This window comes from Nicotiana sylvestris, chromosome 3 (genome assembly GCF_000393655.2).
Source record: "Nicotiana sylvestris chromosome 3, ASM39365v2, whole genome shotgun sequence".
In the NCBI taxonomy this organism is placed as follows: domain Eukaryota; kingdom Viridiplantae; phylum Streptophyta; class Magnoliopsida; order Solanales; family Solanaceae; genus Nicotiana; species Nicotiana sylvestris.
In genome coordinates this window covers 112,367,660-112,379,665 of record NC_091059.1, presented here as the reverse complement: position 1 = coordinate 112,379,665, position 12,006 = coordinate 112,367,660, and positions in this window count along the sequence as shown.

Here is a 12,006-nt window from a genome sequence, read left to right as displayed (position 1 = left end):
TACTATCACAATGATTGACTACTTTGTTATTAGATTTACTAGTGTGGAGGACATGGACGAGGTGTTGTACTCGGGACCTTAACAATCACTAATATGCCTATAATTGTTAAGACATGGGCGGTTGATTTTAATTTGAATAATGAAGTGCTACGCACTATACCTATATGGGTACAATTTCCAAACATGCCACTTTATTGTTGGGGAATGAAAACCCTCAGTAGAATTGGGAGTGGACTGGGGGAACCCTATATGTAGATAAATGCACTTCAGCTGTTGAGCGCATATCATATGCCAGGATTCTTGTTGAAATGAATGTTACGAAGGAGCTACCATCAGCTATTAGAGTTCAGCATCCAACTAGTAAATTCTCCAACTAGTGGTAGAATATGACTGGAAACCATTATACGGCCACACATGTTTAAAAGTTGGGCATCAATGTCAAATGGAGCAACATCGATCTAATGGTGGACAGAAGCAAGGCCAGATGAATCATCAATTAAAACAGAGGGAGCAAGGGCAAATTCAATATGGACTACAGCTAAAGGACAACTATCTGTCACACCTCCTTTTTCCGGCACCGCGAGGTGCGTAGGGAGTTTTTTCCAATTAAAGGATAGTCGAAACGGGATTGGTTTAATTATTTCAGAGTCGCCACTTGGGAGATTTAGGGTGTCCCAAGTCACCAATTTTAATCCCGAATCGAGGAAAAGAATGACTCTATATTACAGTCTGCGTACCAGAAATCTGGATAAGGAATTCTGTTAACCCGGGAGAAGGTGTTAGGCATTCCCGAGTTCCGTGGTTCTAGCACGGTCGCTCAACTGTTATATTCGGCTTATTTATCTGATTTTTAATACAATTATGAACCATGTGCAAATTTTATCTTTTACCGCTTTATTATTATAATTATTATTTTTTTTAGGAATGTGAACATCGCTTAAAACATATCTTTGGATTGTGTCACATGAAATGCACCCACAATACGAAACATATTTTATTTGATGTTTTAGGATTTAGATTTGGGTCGCATGAAATGCGCATCCGAGTTTAAGAAGGTAAAATTAATTAAATCGCGCCTAAAGAGTCTAACGCGTCATTATCTTTGGGGAAGGAAGTGAAATTCACTAAACAATCCATCCCAAATTCTAAGTAATTTTTTTTTAATAATTAAATAAATAAATGAGATTGGAGAATCCTATAAATTTTGTATTATTTACATCTATTTATTTTTAGCGATATCCTTTAATAATATCCTTTAATGACTACATTTTTATTATTACTAAGTTTTTTATACATATAAAATCAATATCTACATTCTTGAAAATGACATATAAAATAGAAGAGAAAAACAAATATTAACAGAAAGTAATAAAATTATAATCATAAATACAACATGGAATTATCGAAAAGTAAAAAAATAAAAAAAAACTAATTATCCCATAGTTGGATTAAAATTCAAATTATTAGTAAGACTTAAGCTTATTGAAACTAATTATTTACAAATACTGAAAATTGAAAGAAATAAAAATAAAAACTTGAGTACTAAATCATATTTCTAAAAATTTAAACAATTTAACATTAACTAACTTTGTTTTAATTCATCATGTCCTAATACTTGTTTGCAAACTAATTCATGTTATAACTGAAATTGACTACATGATTCGGATTAACTTATCGTTGACGAAAAACCTTCTGAATAAGGAACTTAGTTAATTTTTGCCAAACTGATTCAATAACGCCATTTTTACGTTATTTCTTCTATTTTTTTTATTAAACAGTTTTAATTAATAATCAGGCTTAAATATATTTCCTAATAATCTGGTAAAGGCGTTATTTAATATGTCGCTATAATATGCCTAGTTATGCCGATGACAGTGATTTACAGAATAATAATACATGAATAACCTAAATACAATACAAAAATTAAATTAAACTAAATTAAAAATTTAACACTCCATTCTTCATTTCAGCTTACAAAATGCCAAAATTACAGTTGTGTACCTGATATTGTCAATATAAGAAGAAGAAAGTCAGCAACGTAATACGTAACACAGCAACAGCAACAATAACCAGCAATAACCAGTCAACGAAAATCCCAGTGACAGCTTTGAAAAATTCAAAATAAAATCCAGGAATGCCGAAAATAATGGACAGAAACCAAAGGAAATTTTCAGATTTTTGAAAGGCTAGTTAATCTTCAACCCTTAATTTCTACACCTGTATACCAGAATATTTCTCAGGTGTGTACTACTTTCTCTTCTAATTTTCAAATTTTTTTTTCTTTGTATGTTTTTTCTTTTCTTGAGAGTTTCAATGTTTTTTTTTTCGGAATAAATGTTCAGCTTTTTTTTTTCAATCTCTTTTTTTTTGTCTGTATTTTTTTCTCTCCTTTCTTGTGTTCAAGACTTCACATATATATATCCCATCCCATAAATCAATTAAAATCAATCCCTTTCTCTACCAAACCCATTATCTTCCCACTCATCCCCATTATATTAAAAAAACATATCACACCACCCCATTTCATTTTGTCCCCCATGCTTCTTTTAAAATAATGCAAGATTCCCCTTTAAATTAAATCTTGTCCCCCCTTTATATTAAATAATAATATCACAAACCACCCCATTTCATTTTGTCCCCCATGCTTCAAATAAACAATTACAAAATGTACAATTCCTAAACTACCCCTTCCGACCTTACTGAAATTACCAAACTACCCCTGAACGTATTACAAATTTACCAAACTACCCATCAGCTATAACACATCAATTAATCAAACTTAACCAAAATATAGACAATATGATCAATTTCTAACAATGTTCAAACAACAATATGAACACAGATGAACATCATAACAACAATATCATATGAACATGATTTTAACAATATTTCAACAACAAATCACATGAACATAAATTGAACAACCAAGAACAACTAAAATTTGATTGAACAATATTTTAGCAACAAGCAATCCTATTTTCGGATTCAAACCAACAACAAACAAAGTATGAAGATTTCTAAATTCAATCATATTGAACTTAAAATCAACTCTAACAACATTACAACAAACAATTCTTATATTAAACTTTAAACAAGATTATGAGAACAATTCAAACAATAATCATAAATGGTAAACAAGAAATCAAACTATACAAAAATTCGGATTCAAGAACAATCAAACAAAGTATGAACATGGATGAACTATTTTAAACAACAAACATGACGGATTAAACGATTAAAACAACATTAATAATTTCTGGAAAATATATAACAACATGAAACAAATTGAAGAAATAATCAATTAAATTTCAATTTGAATCTAACAAACAATCAAACTAACAAATTCTTACCTAAACCATAAAACAAACATGAAATGAACATGAAAAACCACTAATTAAATTTCCATTTGAAATCTGAAAATTAATTCCACAAAACATATGAACATAAACAAAACCAAAAATCAAATATCTACCGATTTTAGATTCGAGAAATATCAAAACGGAACACGAAAAAAAATAAAACTCAAAATCTACTAACCGGATTGAAACGACGAACAAGTGACCAACCAACAACGAACTCGAACAGTGATCGACGACATCGACCAAAACTCATCCATGTGCGCGAACTCGACTGGCGTTAACGCCGAAGTGAAGCAATAGTCGATGCAGCAGCGTGGTTTGTTTTCAACTGTTCGACGTGCACATAGAGTCGTGTGGGCTGGGAGCAGCTGCTTAGTAGAAGGAGGAGAAACAGCATCAACGAACCTTGATGAAGGTAGAAACAACAGCAGCTCGACGGAGGAATTAGTGGCGATAGCCGCGGCGACGAAGAGAAGACGCAGTCGCGACAGCAGCCATGAAACGCGAGCAGCAGTAGAAGAAAGTTGAAGCAATAGCAGCGACAACCATGGCAGCAGCACGAAGAAAATGAAGCTCGCAGAACAGGAGCAGCTGGCCGCGACGGGGTTGTTTGGACGTGACTGAGTTTATGGAGCTAGGAGGAGGAACAGTGTCGACGGTGTGGAGGAGCAGCGGCTACGGTGTGGAGGACGACGAAGCAGTGGCTATGGCTATTCGAGTTGAAGAAGACGAAGTGAGGCAGCAACTAAGAGGATGCTGAAGCAGAAGCAACGGGTAGTCCATGGTCGAGCTTGAGCTTCAATGGAGAAACAACGTTGGGGCGATGGACTGTTGCGTCGTTTGTTCGTGTATGTGTGTGTGAGTGTGACGACGTGAGGGGGTGTTCGTGGTGTGAAGGTGAGTAGTCATGGTTGGCTATGGCAGCCATTGGAGCTTGAAGTTTTGAGGAAGAAGAAAGAGAATAGGGGGGGGGGGTGCGGATGCTTTAGGCATTTCTTAGGGTTTTCTAAAAAATTTTTTTTTATTTTTTTTGTTTTGTGTCTTTGAAATGCAAGATAGGGGTATTGGGTCTTTTGGGTTATGGACTGGGTCGACCCAGTTCGGAATGGACTGGGTCGTAGGGAAGATTGGACCATTTTTGGGCCTGTGGCTTGAAGTTGAAGAAGAGGCCTAATTCCGATTTTCTTTATATTTTCGCTCTCTTTTCTTCTTTTATTTTTCTAAAACTAAATTATAAAAATACTTAAACTATTATTAAGAACTAAATTAAGCGCAAATTAACTCCTAATAATAATTAACGCACAATTAAGTATTAATTAAGCATAAAATTGTATATTTGGTCATTAAATGCTAAAAATGCAACCGATGCCTATTTTTGTAATTTTTAATTTTTGTAAAACAAATTTAATTACTAACAACTATAGAATTAAATCCTACATGCAAAATGCGACATATTTTTGTATTTTTTATTAATTTATCAAATAAACACGCACAAACAAATACAAATAATTATTCAAAATATCACAAAATATCACAAAATTGCACACCAAAGAAAAATCATTTTATTTTTGGATTTTTTGGGAGTAATTCTCATATAGGGCAAAAATCACGTGCTTACAGCTGCCCCTCTTTGCCCGGATACACGAAGGGTTTTCGTGCAAAGATAAAGCGAGCGATTTTTGCCCATCCGAGTACTCCGTGTGAAGCATTTTTTGTAAAAAAGATTTGACCGAACCTTTGCTTCAAAGGTTTCCTACATATCCTGGGCTAAACAGGAATCAGGTCAATGTAGTTCGGGAAATTTTGGTAGCTGGGACTACCGTTGGACTGCAATGTTACTGTTGTTGCATGCTATTATTATTGCTTACCGATCTCCTTGTTACACCGTGCTTAAAAAAAACAAGAAGCTAGGCTAGAGTACAATTTATTTTTGTTGCCTTGCTTCCTTGTCTGCTTGCATTTCTTTCGGTGCTTTTCTTCCGATGCTTTTCTTCCTTTTGACACATGGACTTGAGTTTATGCTGGGACCTCTTGTTGCAACCTTCTGCTTCCCGGTGCTGGGGGATTTTATTGTTTATTGCTGGGGATTCCTGTTGTAACCTTCCGCCTTCTGGTGGGGTTACTGATTCCAAACTCTGTAATACAAGACTAAAAAGTTGCTTCAATGCAAAATTATGAAATGTATGCCCGCATTATACTGGTGGACGACCTAGAACTGAAATGTATTCCCGCATTTTACTGGTGGGCGACCTAGAACAGAAAAGTATTCCCGCATTATACTGGTGGGTGACCTAGAACTTAAAAGTATTCCCGCATTATACTGGTGGGCGACCTAGAACCTAAATGTATTCCCGCATTATACTGGTGGGCGACCTAGAACTGAAATGTATTCCCGCATTATACTGGTGGGCGACCTAGAACATGAAATGAAAAGATAAATGCATACCCGTATTATACTTGTGGGCGACCTAGAACATGAAATGAAAACATAAATGTATACCCGCATTATACTGGTGGGTGACCTAGAAATGGAAAACTGAAATGTATGCCCGCATTATACTGGTGGGCGACCTAGAATATGGAATGAACAGACAAAATGTATTCCCTCATTATACTAGTGGGCGACCTAGAACTGAAATGTATTCCCGCATTATACTGGTGGGCGACCTAGAACTTAAATGTATTCCCGCATTTTACTGGTGGGCGACCTAGAACTTAAATGTATTCCCGCATTTTACTGGTGGGCGACCTAGAACTTAAATGTATTCCCGCATTTTACTGGTGGGCGACCTAGAACTTAAATGTATTCCCGCATTTTACTGGTGGGCGACCTAGAGCATGAAATGAGAACATAAATGCATACCCGCATTATACTGGTGGGTGACCTAGAACTGAAATGTATTCCCGCATTATACTGGTGGGCGACCTAGAACATGAAATGAAAACATAAATGCATACCCGCATTATACTGGTGGGTGACCTAGAACTGAAATGTATTCCCGCATTATACTGGTGGGCGACCTAGAACATGAAATGAAAACATAAATGCATACCCGCATTATACTGGTGGGTGACCTAGAACATGAAATGAAAAGACAGAAATGTATTCCCGCATTATACTGGTGGGCGCCTAATTGGCAAAGAATAATTTGAATTTGTTTCCTCGATTCTCCGAGAAAATTTCCACTTGTGGTAGAAAATTTTATGCCCCAATTCTGGCGATCTTTCTTATGGCGTATCTTTAGGCCATCATCAACACTTTATTTTCCTGTTCAAATCAAAGAAAATTTAGTTAGTTTTTTTTTTTTTTTTTTTTTTGAAATATGGCGAATGGTCATGTCACTCCTGATGGGGATGATTGTTCCCTTTCCCTTATTCTTGTTCGGCGTTCTCAAAACTTGTTGGGGATGATGTTATTTGCTGGGGATAACATTCTGCTGGGGACGGTTTTTCCATTTATCCCTTCACCATTTTGTATCTCAAAAATTTCTGGAGGTTATTTTGCCGAAGATGAATTTTCCTTTCTTCCCTTCCCCTTCTGTGTTGTCCGACCACCTCGTAGCTTGGTCGATATTCGGTCGGAGTACTCTGGGGATCGTCTTGGAACTTGGCTTACAATTTCCTCAACATATTTTTTTTTTTCGGCTCTTCCCCGTACTTTCCTTGCCATTTTAGGACAATATTATTCGGCCTAGCAACCAACGTCTTTTGCCTTATTGCCTTGTCTCTTGCCTGCCCTTTTCACTTTTTATGTTGTACCATTTTGGCAACTGGTAGTAAGCTCTGAAAGACCTTCCTTAAAACATAAATTTCTAGAAAAATTCTTTTAAACAACAAAAATGAAAAGATAGAAAAATGAGAAAATCTTTCTGAACAAAAAAAATGAACTTATCTGGGTGATACAACCGATTCCAATGATCATGTTGTGCATTCCGGATTAATCAACCCAGTCTATTTGTGTCGATCAAACTTTCTGATGTCTTCACTTGCTGGGGATAAATAGGTGCCCAATTCTTCGCAAAATACGGATCTTTTCCGTCAATCTATCTTGTCGCCTTATAGTGCCCTTCGCGGGGTTTTCACTAACAAGGCTCTCTCATTTCTCACAACTCCCGTCGCCTTATGGTGCCTGTGAAGGTTTTCACCGATAAGACTCTCTCATTTTGTATTTCTCAGCTTACGTCGCCTTATGGCGCCTGTGAAGGTTTTCGCCGATAAGACTCTCTCATCTTATTTTCTCAGCTTGGGATTGGAGTGTTGCCGATAAGATTTATCTCTGCCGGGAATTCTTTTGGCTAAAAATTCTTTCAATTCATGATCCTCATTCAGTCAGGGACCGATGTTTTATTCTTGGTTTTCATTTGCCTATCTTAACACCTCTCGGATACTGATCGGGAGGTCTTTTTTGGATATCAATATAGGTTTTAGAAGAAAAGGATATAAAATTCAAAATAACTTTGATGGGTAAAGTATTACAACTCTTGGAATCAAACTCTTTTTTTTCTTTTTTTTTTTCAAAATTTAGAAACATAATTTCTGCCCCAGTTTTCTTACTTGGGGATTTTTCTTTTGATTTTTTTTTATTTTTATTTTATTACCTTATGACCGAGCCGTGAGGCGCCTACGTATCCTCTTTGAGGAATCAGGTCGAACGTAGTTCACTGACTCCTTTGTTTTCTTGCGACCTTCAAAAAGTTTTTTTTTTCATACATTTTTTCATTAATGATTCCAAGAGAGGGGTATAAAAAGATAAGTATGGCTCAAAGGGGTAAAGCAAAGGTTAAAAGTGTTTGGATAGAAGAAAGAATTGCCTCCGTCATTTCATTATCCGATAAGCACTAAGTATAAACAAACAAATAAACAACAAAAGAAATTACACATAATATCTTTTGACTGCATCAGAATTGATAGCCATGTCGACGCATCTTCCTTCAACATCCGTCAGACGTAAAGCGCCATTGGATAATACTCTGGTCACAATATACGGCCCTTGCCAATTCGGGGCGAACTTGCCTTTTGCCTCAATCTGATGTGGGAGGATCCGTTTCAATACTTGTTGCCCTACTTCAAATTTTCTGGGGCGCACCTTCTTATTGTATGCTCTTGCCATTCTCTTTTGATACAACTGGCCATGACATACTGCTGCCAATCTTTTTTCATCCATTAAACTCAGCTGCTCTAGTCGGGTTTTGACCCATTCATCATCGTCAATCCCGGCCTCAGCGATAATTCGAAGGGAAGGAATTTCAACTTCTGCTGGTATTACTGCTTCGGTTCCGTATACCAACAAATAAGGAGTCGCACCTATTGAAGTACGAACAGTAGTGCGGTATCCTAACAACGCAAATGGTAGCTTTTCATGCCATTGTCTGGATCCTTCAATCATTTTCCTCAATATCTTCTTTATATTTTTGTTGGCTGCCTCAACTGCTCCATTCGCCTTGGGCCGATACGGAGTGGAATTACGGTGTGTAATCTTAAACTGTTCACATACTTCTCTCATCAAGTTGCTGTTAAGATTAGCACCATTGTCCGTGATTATTATATTTGGGATCCCAAATCTACAAATGATATGGGAATGGACGAAATCCACCACTGCCTTCTTGGTTACAGACTTAAAAGTTTTGGCTTCAACCCACTTAGTGAAATAATCGATGGCTACCAGAATGAACCTGTGACCGTTCGAAGCTGCCGGCTCGATAGGCCCAATGACATCCATGCCCCATGCTACAAATGGCCATGGTGCGGACATTGTGTGCAATTCCATTGGTGGAGAATGAATCAGATCTCCGTGTATCTGACACTGATGGCATTTTCGTACGAAACTGATACAATCATGCTCCATAGTGAGCCAATAATATCCCGCTCGCAGAATCTTCTTTGCCAACACATATCCGCTCATATGGGGCCCACAGACTCCAGCATGTACCTCTGTCATCACTATCGTGGCTTGACCTGCATCAATACATCTCAGCAATCCCAGATCTGGGGTTCTTTTGTACAACATTCCTCCACTGAGGAAAAATCCATTTGCCAGTCGTCGAATGGCTCTCTTTTGATCTCCGGTTGCCTGCTCCGGGTATATCCCCATCCTGAGGTATTCCTTGATATCATAAAACCATGGCTCGCCATCCATTTCTTCTTCTATTATGTTGCAGTAGGCATGCTGATCACGAACCTGAATATACAATGGGTCAACATGGATTTTGTCTGGATGGTGCAACATCGATGCTAAAGTGGCCAAAGCATCGGCAACCTCATTGTGAACTCTCGGGATGTGTCTGAACTCCACTGATCGAAATCGCTTGCTCAAATCGTGCAAACATTGTCGGTATGGTATAAGCTTCAAATCCCGTGTTTCCCATTCACCCTGGATCTGATGTACTAGGAGGTCCGAGTCTCCCAAGACCAAGACGTCCTGAACATCCATGTCTGCAGCCAATCGTAGGCCCAAAATACATGCCTCATATTCAGCCATGTTGTTGGTACAATAGAAACGTAGCTGAGCTGTAACAGGATAGTGATGTCCTGTTTCTGAAATAAGTACTGCTCCTACTCCAACTCCTTTTGCATTAGCAGCCCCGTCAAAGAAAAGCTTCCACCCTGGTTTCTCATTCAGTTCTAACTCCTCTATATGTATCACTTCTTCATCTGGAAAATACGTCCTCAAAGGCTCGTATTCTTCATCAATAGGATTCTCAGCCAAGTGATCGGCCAATGCTTGAGCTTTCATGGCCGTCCTCGTCACATAGACAATGTCGAACTCTGTGAGTAATATCTGCCATTTTGCCAATCTTCCTGTGGGCATAGGCTTCTGGAAAATATACTTTAATGGATCCAGACGTGAAATAAGGTAAGTAGTATGTGACGACAGATAATGCTTAAACTTCTGTGCTACCCAAGTTAGAGCACAACATGTTTTCTCAAGTTGAGTGTACTTATTCTCATAGACTGTAAACTTCTTGCTGAGATAATAGATGGCTTGCTCTTTTCTTCCTGTGATGTCGTGTTGACCCAACACGCAACCAAACGAATGATCCAGGACCGTTAGATAAAGGATTAATGGCCTCCCCGACTCAGGTGGAACCAATACAGGTGGATTAGATAAATAACCTTTGATCTGGTCAAATGCCTCCTGACATTCTGCCGTCCATTCTATCGCGGCATCTTTCCTCAACAATCGAAAGATGGGTTCACAAGTTGTTGTGAGCTGAGCGATGAATCTGCTGATATAGTTCAACCTTCCCAACAGACTCATTACTTCTGTTTTGTTCCTCGGTGGCGGCAATTCCTGGATGGATTTGATCTTTGACGGATCCAACTCAATGCCTCGCCGACTGACGATAAATCCTAACAGCTTTCCAGATGGAACACCAAATGCACATTTGGCTGGGTTGAGCTTAATGTCGTACCTTCGAAGTCTTTGGAAAAACTTCCTAAGGTCTGCTACGTGGTCTTCCTGACGCTTGGATTTGATGATCACATCATCTACGTACACTTCGATCTCTTTATGTATCATATCATGGAACACAGTAGTCATTGCTCTCATGTACGTTGCCCCAGCGTTCTTCAAACCGAATGGCATTACCCGATAACAATAAGTCCCCCATGGCGTAATGAAAGCTGTTTTCTCTGCATCTTCTTCATCCATCAAAATCTGATGATACCCAGCGTAGCAATCCACAAAGGAGCCGATTTCTTTCCCGGCGCAATTGTCGATCAAGATATGGATATTGGGCAATGGAAAGTTATCCTTTGGGCTTGCCCTGTTCAGATTACGGTAGTCGACGCATACCCTGATCTTCCCATCTTTCTTTGGTACTGGCACTACATTAGCCAACCAATCAGGATATCGAGAGACCCGAATAACCTTTGCTTGCAGCTGCTTGGTTACTTCTTCTTTAATCTTCACACTCATATCTGTCTTGAACTTCCTCAGTTTCTGCTTGACAGGAAGACAGGCCGGGTCAATGGGCAATTTGTGAACCACTAGCTTGGTGCTTAAACCCGGCATGTCGTCATATGACCATGCAAAAATATCTTTAAACTCAATGAGTGCTTTGATTAATTCTTCCCTGATGCCAGGCTCAATGTGGATGCTGATTTTGGTTTCTCGGACATTATCCGCATCCCCTAGATTTACAGCCTCGGTGTCATTCAGATTAGGCTTGGGTTTCTCTTCAAATTGGCATAGTTCTCGGTTTATTTCCTCGAAGGCTTTATCCTCATCATATTCAGACTCATAATCGATCTCTTGTATCATTAAATCAGAGTCAGATTGATTTATTAGACTAGGTCGAAGATCCGTCGTGCATGCCATGTCATTAGAACCAGTAAAAAGAGAACTGTTCAGAAAGAGAAAAGAATAAAACAAAATTAAAATGAGACAAGAAAAGAATTTTATTAAAATGCGGGATAACAGGGTTCACACTTTTACAAGATAAAATGAGATTTGGATTACACCCTGAATAATCCGAAAAATAAAAAAGCAAAAATCAAAGCCTACTACCAGGACTCTCCCCGAGTAGGAAGAGGAGTAACCGTCCAATTGTTGGTTTTGGCTTCAGGCCCCATAAACTGTATGTCTGTTCCACTGGAACCCTCTCCGACTTCTACCATATTGACATTAGTGAACAATCTTTCGAAA